The sequence below is a fragment of the Zea mays genome, chromosome 4, assembly GCF_902167145.1.
Source record: "Zea mays cultivar B73 chromosome 4, Zm-B73-REFERENCE-NAM-5.0, whole genome shotgun sequence".
Lineage (NCBI taxonomy): Eukaryota > Viridiplantae > Streptophyta > Magnoliopsida > Poales > Poaceae > Zea > Zea mays.
In genome coordinates, this window is record NC_050099.1 from 24,824,991 (window position 1) to 24,837,022 (window position 12,032).

The 12,032-nt window shown below is 42.2% G+C and overlaps 1 long non-coding RNA gene across 6 annotated transcripts; it reads left to right on the top strand.

Moving 5' to 3' along the window:
- The first annotated feature begins 3,550 nt into the window (after positions 1–3,550).
- On the top strand, positions 3,551–11,467 carry LOC103652951 (uncharacterized). 6 transcript variants are annotated; one of them, XR_004857687.1, is made up of 13 exons: positions 3,595–3,921; positions 4,112–4,159; positions 6,361–6,534; positions 6,619–6,711; positions 7,552–7,732; positions 7,950–8,185; positions 8,326–8,517; positions 8,617–8,715; positions 8,808–8,840; positions 9,420–9,586; positions 10,015–10,056; positions 10,199–10,306; positions 10,689–11,467. It is a non-coding gene; the product is annotated as an uncharacterized lncRNA (long non-coding RNA). The 6 variants fall into 6 exon arrangements; XR_002269028.2 differs by having other exon boundaries at positions 3,563–3,921; positions 9,420–10,306; positions 10,689–11,082; XR_002750514.1 differs by having other exon boundaries at positions 3,564–3,921; positions 9,478–10,306; positions 10,689–11,082.
- Positions 11,468–12,032: the final 565 nt, after the last annotated feature.

Consider the following 12,032-nt stretch of genomic DNA (forward strand, 5'->3'; position numbering starts at 1 on the left):
TTAGATTGTCCTTAGAACTATCTTGGAAATCCATACACATGCTTATGATGCTTGCACTAATGTTATGTTCTTGGTGATTACATCAATATTGTGCATAAAAATCAAAGCTTTGGCGTATAGGAGCTCCCAAAGTCCACATAAGTGAGTCTAGTTGTGCTCCACTCTAAAACCTTTGAGCCATTTCCTATCTGTAGTTCGAACTAGTTTACTCAGCATGACATCAATTTTTGGCTTGCTTAAACTCTTTAGTGTCCCCCTTTTGTGGCAATAGTTTTTTTCCTGAATGTGTTCCTCTTCCTATTAAAGACGTGATTGTTGGGTAGGAAACATTTATGACAGTCAAAGTAACATATCTTCCCACTAAATTCTAAGAAAAAACAATCTATTCTTCACCTTAAATCAGACATATTAAAGTGCCACGGTAGCTCCATGCAGAAAAGATATTGTATGCCATGAAATCATACATCGACCATAAACAAGTTACATGAAGGGTGAATTTCTCCTTTGAACTATCATACGCTTTGATTCCTTCCAATAACTTCTTCAGCTCTTTGATTAATGGTTGCATCATCACATGGAGATTTTTTCTAGGATGTTCTAGGTCAGGTATGATGAGGCATAGGAACACGAGCTCATACTTCATACAAAGAGGAGATGAAAGATCGTATGGAATATCAAAGACAGACTAGAATACAAAGTTGCAATAACATTAAAGGCATGAAACCATCTGTCGCCAACCTAACACGGATATTACTTGGGTCACTAGTGAAGTCTAGGTCAAAGTTGTCTAGATCCTTCCATGCATCACCATTGGATGGGTGCACCATAACATCACCATTCTTGCAAAAACCTTCTTTGTGTCATCTCATATGCTTAGTCATAGGGGTGGATCCGAGATCCAATCAAACCTTGGACTGGTCTATTAGATATAATTTTCTTTCATTATATTTTGATGAAAAAATAACAACTATAAGTAGAGATATATAGATCACGCCCCGAGGCACAAACCGAGTGACCCCGGGCTTGTATTCCACACTACTTGGACATATAGCTAGAGACAAGCAACCATTTCATATGATCTTCAAGAGGCATCATTTGAAGTACCTTATATAGAACCTTGGTCCTCACATTCTCACCATCATCGTTCAAGACCTCATGTACCTCAATTTTCCACACACTTTACACTTTTTCTCTTTCTCATTATCTTCCCAAAAAAGCATACAACCATTTTTATAGACATGAACCTTCTCATAAGGCATGTTGAGACCTCTTAGCAACTTCTTTGATTTGATGGAAGGACATCATCAATCAAATCTATAAGCTCCTTGTAATATTTACTTGATAATGCAAACTTGGACTTGATGGCCATAAGCCATGTCACAAAAGCAAGGGTGGACATTGTTGTGTGCTAATGTAGTGGCTCTTCCAAAGCTTTAAGGAGATCCAAGAACCTTTTAGCCTCGTCTAGCATTGATCCTCTGAGTTTGGGTCAGACTATATATATATATATACTACTTATTAAGTAAGCAATAGTAGTCTGCCTCTGACGTGTTCTACCTCTTGCATGTTCTGCCACTGTTACACGCCTTCTTCTAACATGTGGGCCCCATTCGTACGCACCAGCAGTCCCACGCAACAAAATAAACAGATTCATAAGCCACATTCTGTTCCATCTCTCTTAATGAGCAACATATCATACACAGCTGCGCTTATAAGCAATGCTTCGTCACTCTCAATGGACGGTGTGGCACTAATCAAACAAATGCCATGCCAGCGCGCCTGTGTCGGCGGTTCGTGCAGCCCAGTGATTCACGTGTGGACCAGAGGCCCAGGCCCAGCGGCGCCTAGCGTATGGCCCAACCTGTGGCCCAGCGTGCGGCCTCTTCAACCAACATCTGACCTAACCACCACCGGCGGACTCCCTTGCTCCCTCTCCATCTGACCGCGCTCGTCGTCCCCCGCCGGCCCGCCCCTTCCTTGCTCGAGCTGCCGCCACGCCCCCTGTGCCCCCACCCTCCGATCCATCCACGACTGCGCTCGCTGCCCCCGCTCGAGACGCTGACACGCCCTCATACGAGATCTGCGCCCCCTGTGCCCCCTCCGCTCCATCCATGATCGCGCCCCCCGCTCGAGTTGCCACCATGCCCCCGTCCGAGATCAGCGGAGATGGGCGTGGATGGTGTCGCACGCGTCGTTCGACACCAACCGCAGTAGCATGCGCGGGGCCACGGTGGCGCCTGGGCTCGTGTCCGTGGACCACCGCCTCCATCTGCGTGCCCTAGCAAGGTCGATGTCGTGGGCTGCCGCCGGCGAGGCGGCCATCCTTGGCATCCGTGCCCCAGCACGCGACCACGGGAGCAGAACCCTTCTCCCGCCACATCCTCATCGCCCCCGATGCCAAACCTGACGTCGGACCCGACGACCGCTGCCTCCGTCCCCATCTAGCGATCTCCCTCTCCTCGCCATTGCCGACACCACCGCGATTGAAGATCCGGAAGGCAAGTTGTTTTTCTTCATCCTCTGCCTCGGTGTCCTCTTCTATGTGGTTTGGTGGGGAGGTTATTGATGAGGGTTTCAACTGAATGCGCAGGAGAAGGATAAGGATGCCAAGGAGGCGCCCCGGTCGACGGAGGAGGTCGGCCGGGCCACATGGATGCTGCTTCACACCATCGCAGGCTCGCAATGCAGGTGCTCAATCTATTACTAATCTACCAATGTTATTATACTATCTCACGTTACATAATGATCAAAATGCTATGGGAGAAAAAATGTTATCCATGTATGACAACACATTTATATAGATTGATTGTTATACTTGTGGGACGTGGGCAGAGACTGATATCTTTTTTCATATTTGGTTCTTGTTTGGATCTTTCAGTTCCCTAACGAACCAACAAGGTGACAAAGACGGTATGCAAAGGAGTTGGTAAGCACAAGAGACAACCCAATTAACTTTCTTTAGAATTTGAATACCTAGGACTTGGAAACCAAAATGTTGTTGTGAAGAGGTTTGAATACTTGCTGCAACTGAAATTTACTCTCATGGTTTAGTACTATATAATCACATCTTTAAATGTGAAAATGATGGTAGCTACATCCTGACAATTACAGAGAATAGGTTTCATGATCTGAGTACACTTATACAATCCTCCTTTATGAGTACAGAGAATAGGTTTCAATTACAGAGAATATTCCTTTATGATCTAATTCCCATGTTAGGCGGGTTAGTGTGAGGTGCACATGGTTTACCATGCTTCTAATGGTAAATTTATAAAAAAATCATAAGCTATGTACAACCAGACTACTACTAAATCTGTCAGGAATGGTAAGCTGAAAACATTTTTTAGGAAGGACTGGATCACCAGAGTAATTAGACATTAGCACGTTCACGAGACAAATGGAAACATTTCAACCCTGAAAGTTTCTACCTTCTTTACTTCACAACATTTTGTTGCTTGATATGCATGCAAAAATAACATTACCGCTGGTCGCATGCTCAGATGCATATAATCTCAAGACTATATCCTTGCAAATAATGTGTTGATCACTTCAAGAAAGTTTTCAAGTAAGTATTTCTCACCAATGACTTGATCCATGCCAAACACCCACTTTTGGAGGCAAATATAATGTCTAGACCCTGACATGGCCAAGGCTACCTGTAGCTCCACCATCAAGCAATGAATCCTATGAACTAGCTTGCAAATTCAACTTGTTTCCACAAAAAAAGTAGAAAAACTAATTGCTTAACATTTTATTTTTCTTCCATAATTTACATTAGGAAGATGCTCAAATATACCATGATATGTTTCAACTGAATGTGCAGGAGAAGTATAAGGATGCCAAGGAGGCGCCCCGGACGACGGAGGAGGTCGGCCGGGCCACGTGGATGCTGCTTCACACCATCGCAGGCTCGCAGTGCAGGTGCTCAATCTATTACTAATCTACCAATGTTATTATACTATCTCACGTTACATAATGATCAAAATGCTATGGGAGCAAAAATGCTATCCATGTATGACAACACATTTATATAGATTGATTGTTATACTTGTGGGACGTGGGCAGAGACTGATATTTTTTTTCATATTTGATTTTTGTTTGGATCTTTCAGTTCCCTAACGAACCAACAAGGTGACAAAGACGGTATGCAAAGGAGTTGGTAAGCACAAGAGACAACCCAATTAACTTTCTTTAGAATTTGAATACCTAGGACTTGGAAACCAAAATGTTGTTGTGAAGAGTTTTGAATACCTGCTGCAACTGAAATTTACTCTCATGGTTTAGTACTAGATAATCACATCTTTAAATGTGAAAATGATGGTAGCTACATCCTGACAATTACAGAGAATAGGTTTCATGATCTGAGTACACTTATACAATCTCTACTACTTCTTAAGAGAGGATCGTAGGCGTCCACACCAACCCGGTGCACGGTTCTGCCTCCATTTTGATCCCGGGTAGTCGCGCTTTCGTCGCTGCCATCAACAGTGGTCGCTATCCCCTCCCTATCCGGCGTCTGTGATGCTCGCCGCCCCTGCTCTCCCACGCGTTGGACGCTCGCCATGCTCGCCTCCCTCCCCTCCGGCCCGCCTCGCTCCCCTCCAGCCCCAAACTCCCCAACGGGGGCGAGCCTGGGATGAAGAGCCATTGCGCAGGTCGAAACCGCTCCCCCTTTCCATCGGCGGGCACTCAACCTAGATTCCCTTCCACCGATCTCGTGCTCACCTTCCACGTTCGCGGCCGCCACGCTCCGGCGCCGCTCGCCCCAGTCCCGCTCGCGATCCTTGCCTCCCCTGTCTATTTCCCTAGACGCGTAGAGCTGGGAGCACTGATCCCCACCTCCAACCTCGCTCCCCCTGTCCTCTGACTCGCCAGCTCCCCCGTACTCCGACTCCCCAGCCGATGCGTGACCCACCACCTCACTCTGCTCATCCATCACGAGTCCCACTACAACCTGATCCCTCTGAGCGCCACGCGATGCCGACCGGCCAGACGCACACGCACGAGGCCACCACCAGCGGTGCCGCGAACCTCTCCAACCGTTGACTACTGGCCCACTTGCCACCGCCACTCTCTGAGGAGGTGGTGCCGATGTACCCGCGACCTATTCCTTCCACCTCCTCACCTTCTCTGATAACGCCGCCAACCTGCTCAACCTGGCACCGCTGCTCCCTGTTTCCCTCACTCAACTTCGCACCGTATCTACCACAATGGAGGTGGAGAAGAAGTCGTCCGCAGGCGCCACCAAGTTGCCCATCGTGTGCCACCGGAGCTGCGCGGATTGCCGTTGCTAGCACCTGGCCGTTCTCTCATTGAGACGCCTTCACAGGTGATTGACCCCTCCTCCTCGTCACACTCGCTGAGTCGCTGGCTGCTAAGGTATGTGGTGTGCTGCCTTGTTAAAATTGCGTGAATCAGAGGCCCAAGGGGTTTGCGTTCCTTCGACGCTCACTTAGGGGATTCGTTTTGAAATTGACACAACTTTATTTATTATATTACAGACTCTGAATTCTTCTACCTGATTTCTCATGTGTTGCATGTGTGCAGATGCAAGTCATACCTTGTTACATTGTAGATAGAGTACGAGAACTTAGACGCAAAAAATACTCCTAATCCGCTGCTACTTATCTAGCTGCTTTTTATGGTGGGGGTTTTTTGGGTCTAGGTTGAGAATACAAAGGCAGTGTATTGTTCAATGGTCCAATAGAGGAAAATGAATAAGAATAGGGTTGACTATCTAAGAACAACATGCTCTAAAATGATAAGGCTTAAGAGAGGGCCATTTCTTTTAGTTGCGTCAAGTTTTACATGAATGCTCGATGTTCCTAAGAATCAATACAATCATGTTTTAGTAAATATATGTACCAATATACATATTTATTCCCGTGCATATGGCCAACTTAAAAAAGTCCCCCAAAAGATGTTTACGAGGATTAGAATGCAATTACTAATCTATTCTACAATTGATTTTACGAGGATTAGAATTCAGTTCTGAATTTATGATCTTCTGTCTCAATGTTCAACTGCCCATCCACATTTTTTGGGGTATTTTTTGTATTAATTCTGAAACATGTGATTTAAAAACTGCATAGCTCAATGTCCTTTAGACAGAAGTAATTATGTTGCCAAAATGGCGACAAACCAGATGAATGCACAATGTTGCAAACAAATCATTTTCGACATTTTGCCACATGTGAAAATTGGGCATAAACTAATCATGTAAAACTAAACATCATGTAATAGTAGATTTTGTTGTTGAGTACTACACAAAGTTCCGAGTGAAGTTTCTTGCTGCTTGTAATTTAGTTTGCCCATTACTTATCTGTGCAAATCTCATATTACTGACATGTCTATCTTAAGACGCTACTGTAGGTGTCCACAGATTATTTTGGTGCACGGTTCTGCCGATCCCTCTGCCCACCCACCGCCCCCTCTCCTCCCTGCCATCAATGCGACGCCTCACTTGTTTGGAGGTTGGCATGTGGTGGACAGGCGACGAGCGTTCTTTGGTAGCCGCTCCGGTAGAATAGCAAGGTAATCTCAACGCATCTTCCTTGGATCCGTTTGGCTTTCTGCTCCCCGTTTTGTCTCGATGGTGAATGTTTTTGGGTCATGTAGCTATCAGTGGTACTCTGTTTGTTTGGATCAGAGGAAGCTCACGCAGAGGTCGGAGAGGGTGAATTCCATGGATCTGCATATGACATAGCCATGGTCAGTAGTTGGTTTTATGTACTGAAATGCTATAGGAATTGGAGGGGAAAGAAAGTGGTTGAGCAAGAACATGAATTATATTTTAAACCTCAAGTAAATCCATATAATTGAAAGTCTGAATTTATTGTCTTAGTGCTATGGAATAATCCCTTGGTAGTAGATGATATTATTTACTACCACTTTTTAGACTGCCTCATGATTACTGCTATAATTTAATTTGAAAAGCCTTCTCTGCAAATAGCTGCTCTTAAGATGTTAGCAGCCCCCTTGTACCCACTAAGTAAGGCTCCAATTTGCTTTTGTCGACACCAGTTACATTCTAGCAATCATGTCCTATCATCCACAATGTGTTAGTGTCTGAAACTCGCAACCAAATTCTGGAATTAATGTTTGGTAGCACCAAAAAGGTTGTCCAAATATGTGACAATTTTCTGCCATTTACAACCTCTTTGCTGATTTAAGAATCTATCCGACAACGAGCAACCTCTTAACTGATTTACGAACCTATTGGACAATTAACAACATAAAATAATCTTCAAGATAAATATTTCATTGTATCAATGCTATGCTTGATGGTTTTGCATCATATTTATGATATCAATAGTGTTTACAAATTTATGTCCCTTTTTGTCTGTCTGCATATGGTGGTTATAAAGCTTCTATTGTCAACTGCCCCATTAGTTATACAAATCTAACATACTGATTGTTCTTCCTATGCTTATTTCCTTATATTGTCTTTTATATATAGGGAAAACAATGGATGGATAGATCATCAAGGTTTAGGTCTTCAGCTCTGAAGCTTGTAATCTTATTATATTTTGCTATCTTATATTTTTGTAGGTGGTTAAAATAAAAGTTATCCGCAATAGGCAAACATGACAGTTAGAGGGGTATGGATTTGTTCAGTTCTTTTCTCATGCATTAGCAGAAAAGGCTCTTCAAGATTTTTATGGTCATGTGATGCCAAACCCTGACCAGGCATCTAAGTTGAACTGGTATCATATCGCATGGGTGAAAAGCGGTCAGTAATACCTTCTGGTCACTTAATATTTGTCAGTGATCTAGCTGCTGATGTTACTGATGAAGATCAGCCATCAGCCACTCCTGAACCTTGTCCCAATAACACCACCTTTTGATGTTTTCTTTTTATGTGTGGAAAGGAACATAAGATTTTTCAATCTCTGTTCCTCATGTCAATTACTGAACTTCACGCTGATGTGCATGTTCGCTGTTTTCAGAACAATGCCATATCAGATAAAAGCAGATGGAGCTTCCGTAGGAGGTCTACAAGGCACCGAGTTTTGAAGAACTCTGATATCTCAGAACCTGAGACTCTTAGTTCCAGCAAAGCAAAGGCTGACATTACACCGAGCAACAATGTTTATACTTCAACATATTCCTATGCCTCGGAGAAGCCTCTGCAACAAGACAAGCCAGATGAAGAAGGTAGTCCTATACTCATCATATGAAGAAGGTGATGATTTTGTTTTTGCAGTCATTTAATTTATATCAACCTTTTTCCATTCTAATTTTGGGTGCAATTATTTTTTTGGATCGATATTGCTATATTGAGCAAGCTATGTATGCTTATGCTATTCAAATTTGCTCATTTAGATGGAGTAGAGAAATCTGGAGGGGGCTCGTGGAGATCCTGGGCCATTATTTGCAGACCATAGTGACAGCTTGTTGGACCACTTGGGCACTTGGGTTACCAATGGGGAGTAATTCCACAACATGAGTCTCCAACAATGGGTCATTTAAGTGATTTAAGATTCTGGCATTTTATTTTTAGCTACCAGGAAGCTGGTATGATATAATTGTTATTTGTTGGTCTATATGAATGAATGGTTTATACCTCAAGTACTTTCTTGAGAATAATGGGTTGCATTTGGTCTGTGATAACAGAGAAGGAATGATTTCATCCATGGGATGAGAAGAATGATGGGTGCCTAGCCTCATCGAGCTCTTTCACGAACAATCCATGTCATCGACGTTGGTCAACATGTAAATTCTTGAGGTCTTTCGTGTTTGGATATATTTAGTTTTATATTTTTTCTTGATATGTTAATCCCTTTAATTTGCATGTAACTGAATAGAAGCTTGCTGATGTTTTTTCAACCTATGGACAGGTGTGTACTTCGTTTTCACTGGCATACTTTTTTTAATAAACTTCCATTATGTTATTTTTCCTTATCTAGATGAACTGATGTTCAGTTTGATCCTTTTGTTTCTTTGCAATACCATACCTATGTTTGCAAGTATTTTTTGGGGATCATAAATGCAAGTTCTTACCAATGAAACAAGTATTAGCACAGTTTGCCAAATCTCAATAGGTTATCCTGTTTGTTCTGTGGATCTGTCCCTAATAACTCCCAAATTATACTGCCATAAACTATTTACAGTCCCTACCTTAGTGACTACATCATTTACATAGATATGTTTGGAAATGTCTTTGAGGGCACTTCTACTTTACACCATTTTATGAAATGTAATATTATGCTCCACTATGTCTATCGTTGTGCGGTTGGAGTTTCTAGATGTTGAGGTGTGGCGTGTGCGAATGTTTCATGTTTTCCCTCTGGAGTGCATGACTTATTTTCCCTTGATACCCTTAACTAAGAACTTGTTTACTTCTCAAGATTATTTTTAGTGTATTTATTAGTGCAAACTGTTGATGTCTCTATTTAGGATTTTATTTGATGTGGTAGGTTACGTGGATAATTGTTTTCAGAAAGTTGTATAGTTAAATGCCTCATGTGCTATTAGTAGCTGGAGTTGGAAGGCATCGAGAGAATCAAGGAACATGAGCAGGTTTCGTGAGGTGATAGAGGGGCTGGCCAAGGATCTGTCAGAAGGACTAACTGGATTCTTCTAGGTAAGCATGTTCATGTCTTACAATGATTCCTTTGTATATGATGAGTTCTGTTTTTTAGTATTGCTGTTTTTCAACTTCTGAAATGCTCTTAGAATTAATGTCTACCATAATTGCTTATTTCCATTAGCTAAGAACAAAAAAATCAATTTGTAAAAACAACAGTTGCAATAGTATATTAGCAGAAATACATAATATTCCAAAAAAAATCAATTAGTATTTTTGCATATCAATGTATAAATAATGGATCACACAAGACTAAAATACTCGATCATTCTATTGTATAGCGCACTCTTGTTCACAAAACAAACCACTTGTAGACACTGAGGTCAACCTTCCCTTGCTTCCTTGCCTATTCTTCTACTAGATCTTTTGTCTCCTCATAACAAACCACTAAATCTTCAAGTATAACATCAGTTTTCAGTTAACAGGTTACCATTGGTGTTTTATCTTTCATAGAAGCTACAAATGAGGTAGGACTCGAATTATCTAGCTGCAAATCATATCTATAGTGTAAATGGCCTAGGACTCGAACTATCTTTTAGTTCTTTTTGTCTCTTCTGCATGAAGATGTAGCTGAAGTTTTGTTTTAATCTCTACTACACCATATGTTAGTACCGTGGGCGTCCACCACTTGGCTTCACCACACCTCCGCCCTCCCCCTCGCCCTCCCGCCAATCTCGCAGCGGCGCCCGCCCCATCCCCATAGCCGTCACCAGCGCGGTAAACCATTCCCTTGTATTTTCTTTAAAGCGTGACATTGATCTTATTGCTATATATTGTTTATCTCTCTTCATGTGTGAAGGCAAACAATGAACAGGTACTCCATTCCTACAATTTTTTGGATTGCTCTGTCTGTACTGTAGAGTTTTTTTATCTCCTGAACCAGAGTTCATATTTTTTACGCGAGAAGAAGACTATAAAGTAATAGGACTCTAATCTTCAAAAGGCCGCCAATATGATTAGTCATCCATGCTTTCCATTCTATATCAATTGGCAACATGTATCGTTTGTCATTGACTTTAGCTTCCAAACCTGTATCCATGTGAATAGTCTAAGATCCCTAACAAGCTATTCTTTGTGTTCTGTCTTTTGTGTAACACAGGATGAGTGTGCTGCCTGCAAGAAGACTGTGTACCCACTAGAGAATGTATGAACCAACCTTGTTTTCCTGCAGTCACAATATATTGGTTTTGTTGTACACATGTGTGGAAATTTACTTGCCAAGGTTGTGGAATTCAAAGCTACTTCTCAACTTTTATTTATGCATAAATCAAAGTAGAGTTTTTATGCATGCCCACTTGCATCATTTTAGTTCATGGCAGACCACGATTAAACCTTTTTATGTTTCACAGGATACACATGCATATACTTTCCCTTTTATGCAGGTGTACATCTTGCTCGTCTGCTGATCTCTGAATGCACGATTGTTGGGGGCCTTCGGCTTCCGAAGGTCCTCAAAAACAAGATTTAACAGTGTTTCTGGAGTATAATGTGTGAACAGGTATCTTCGGACTCGAGTCGATATCACAGTAGGAGAAGCCCAAATAATACGAAGGTTGATATAGCGCCGAAGATGTGAGCAGGAAAGCTTCGGCGTGGTAGCAGAAAAGGAAACCGACTTAAAGATGAAAAGGCTATTCAGACCTCGGTGGATTACTATAGAATTACTACCAAATGTAAAGGGCATGGATGTAATTTTATATGGGTTGTGTCCCGTGCCTATAAATAGGTGAACAGTACCCCCGTACTGCTCATGCTGACTTGGCATTTGCTTTTGCGTCACGCTTGTACTTTCGCCTTCTTTCAAGCCGAAGGTACATTTGTAATTTGATATTATTTCTACTTTTCTATAATAATAATACAGAAATGAGTTGATAATAATACATAATGGTTTATGCTATCTTTTGTGTCTCATATAATTCCTTCTTCATTATTATATATGTTGAATTTATGAAGGTATGTCCTTCATAACCTTCGTCCGAAAATCATTATGTCCTAAGGGAAATAATGCTTCGAAGGACGAAGGACTTTAACGTTTAACATTTCTTGTGTTGCCTTGTTCTTAATTCATAGCATTTGAGAACAAGTCCCCAACAACGATCATATAAGGGTAAGCCCTACCACAAGATTTGTTCCAAATGTCCTCTTGGGTCACGGTGGCTGCCTCCTGACGACGGCCTCATGGTCTCGTACGCTGCCCTCAACGGAACCACCTACCTTAGCCTGAGACCAGAAGGTGCAGGAAGCCACAGCTGACAAAAAAGCTTGCTCAAATATATTATCAACTTCAATATCTCACAATGGATACTAACTTGCATCCTTATGGCCAAGGTGTAAAATGTAAAAAAAATGTAATGTTCAATATAGAGGCAAAAAATTGCAAGCTCCCGCGAGGTGACTCTTTAACAAAGATATCTGAAAAGCTTGCACTTTCATCGGAGCCCCT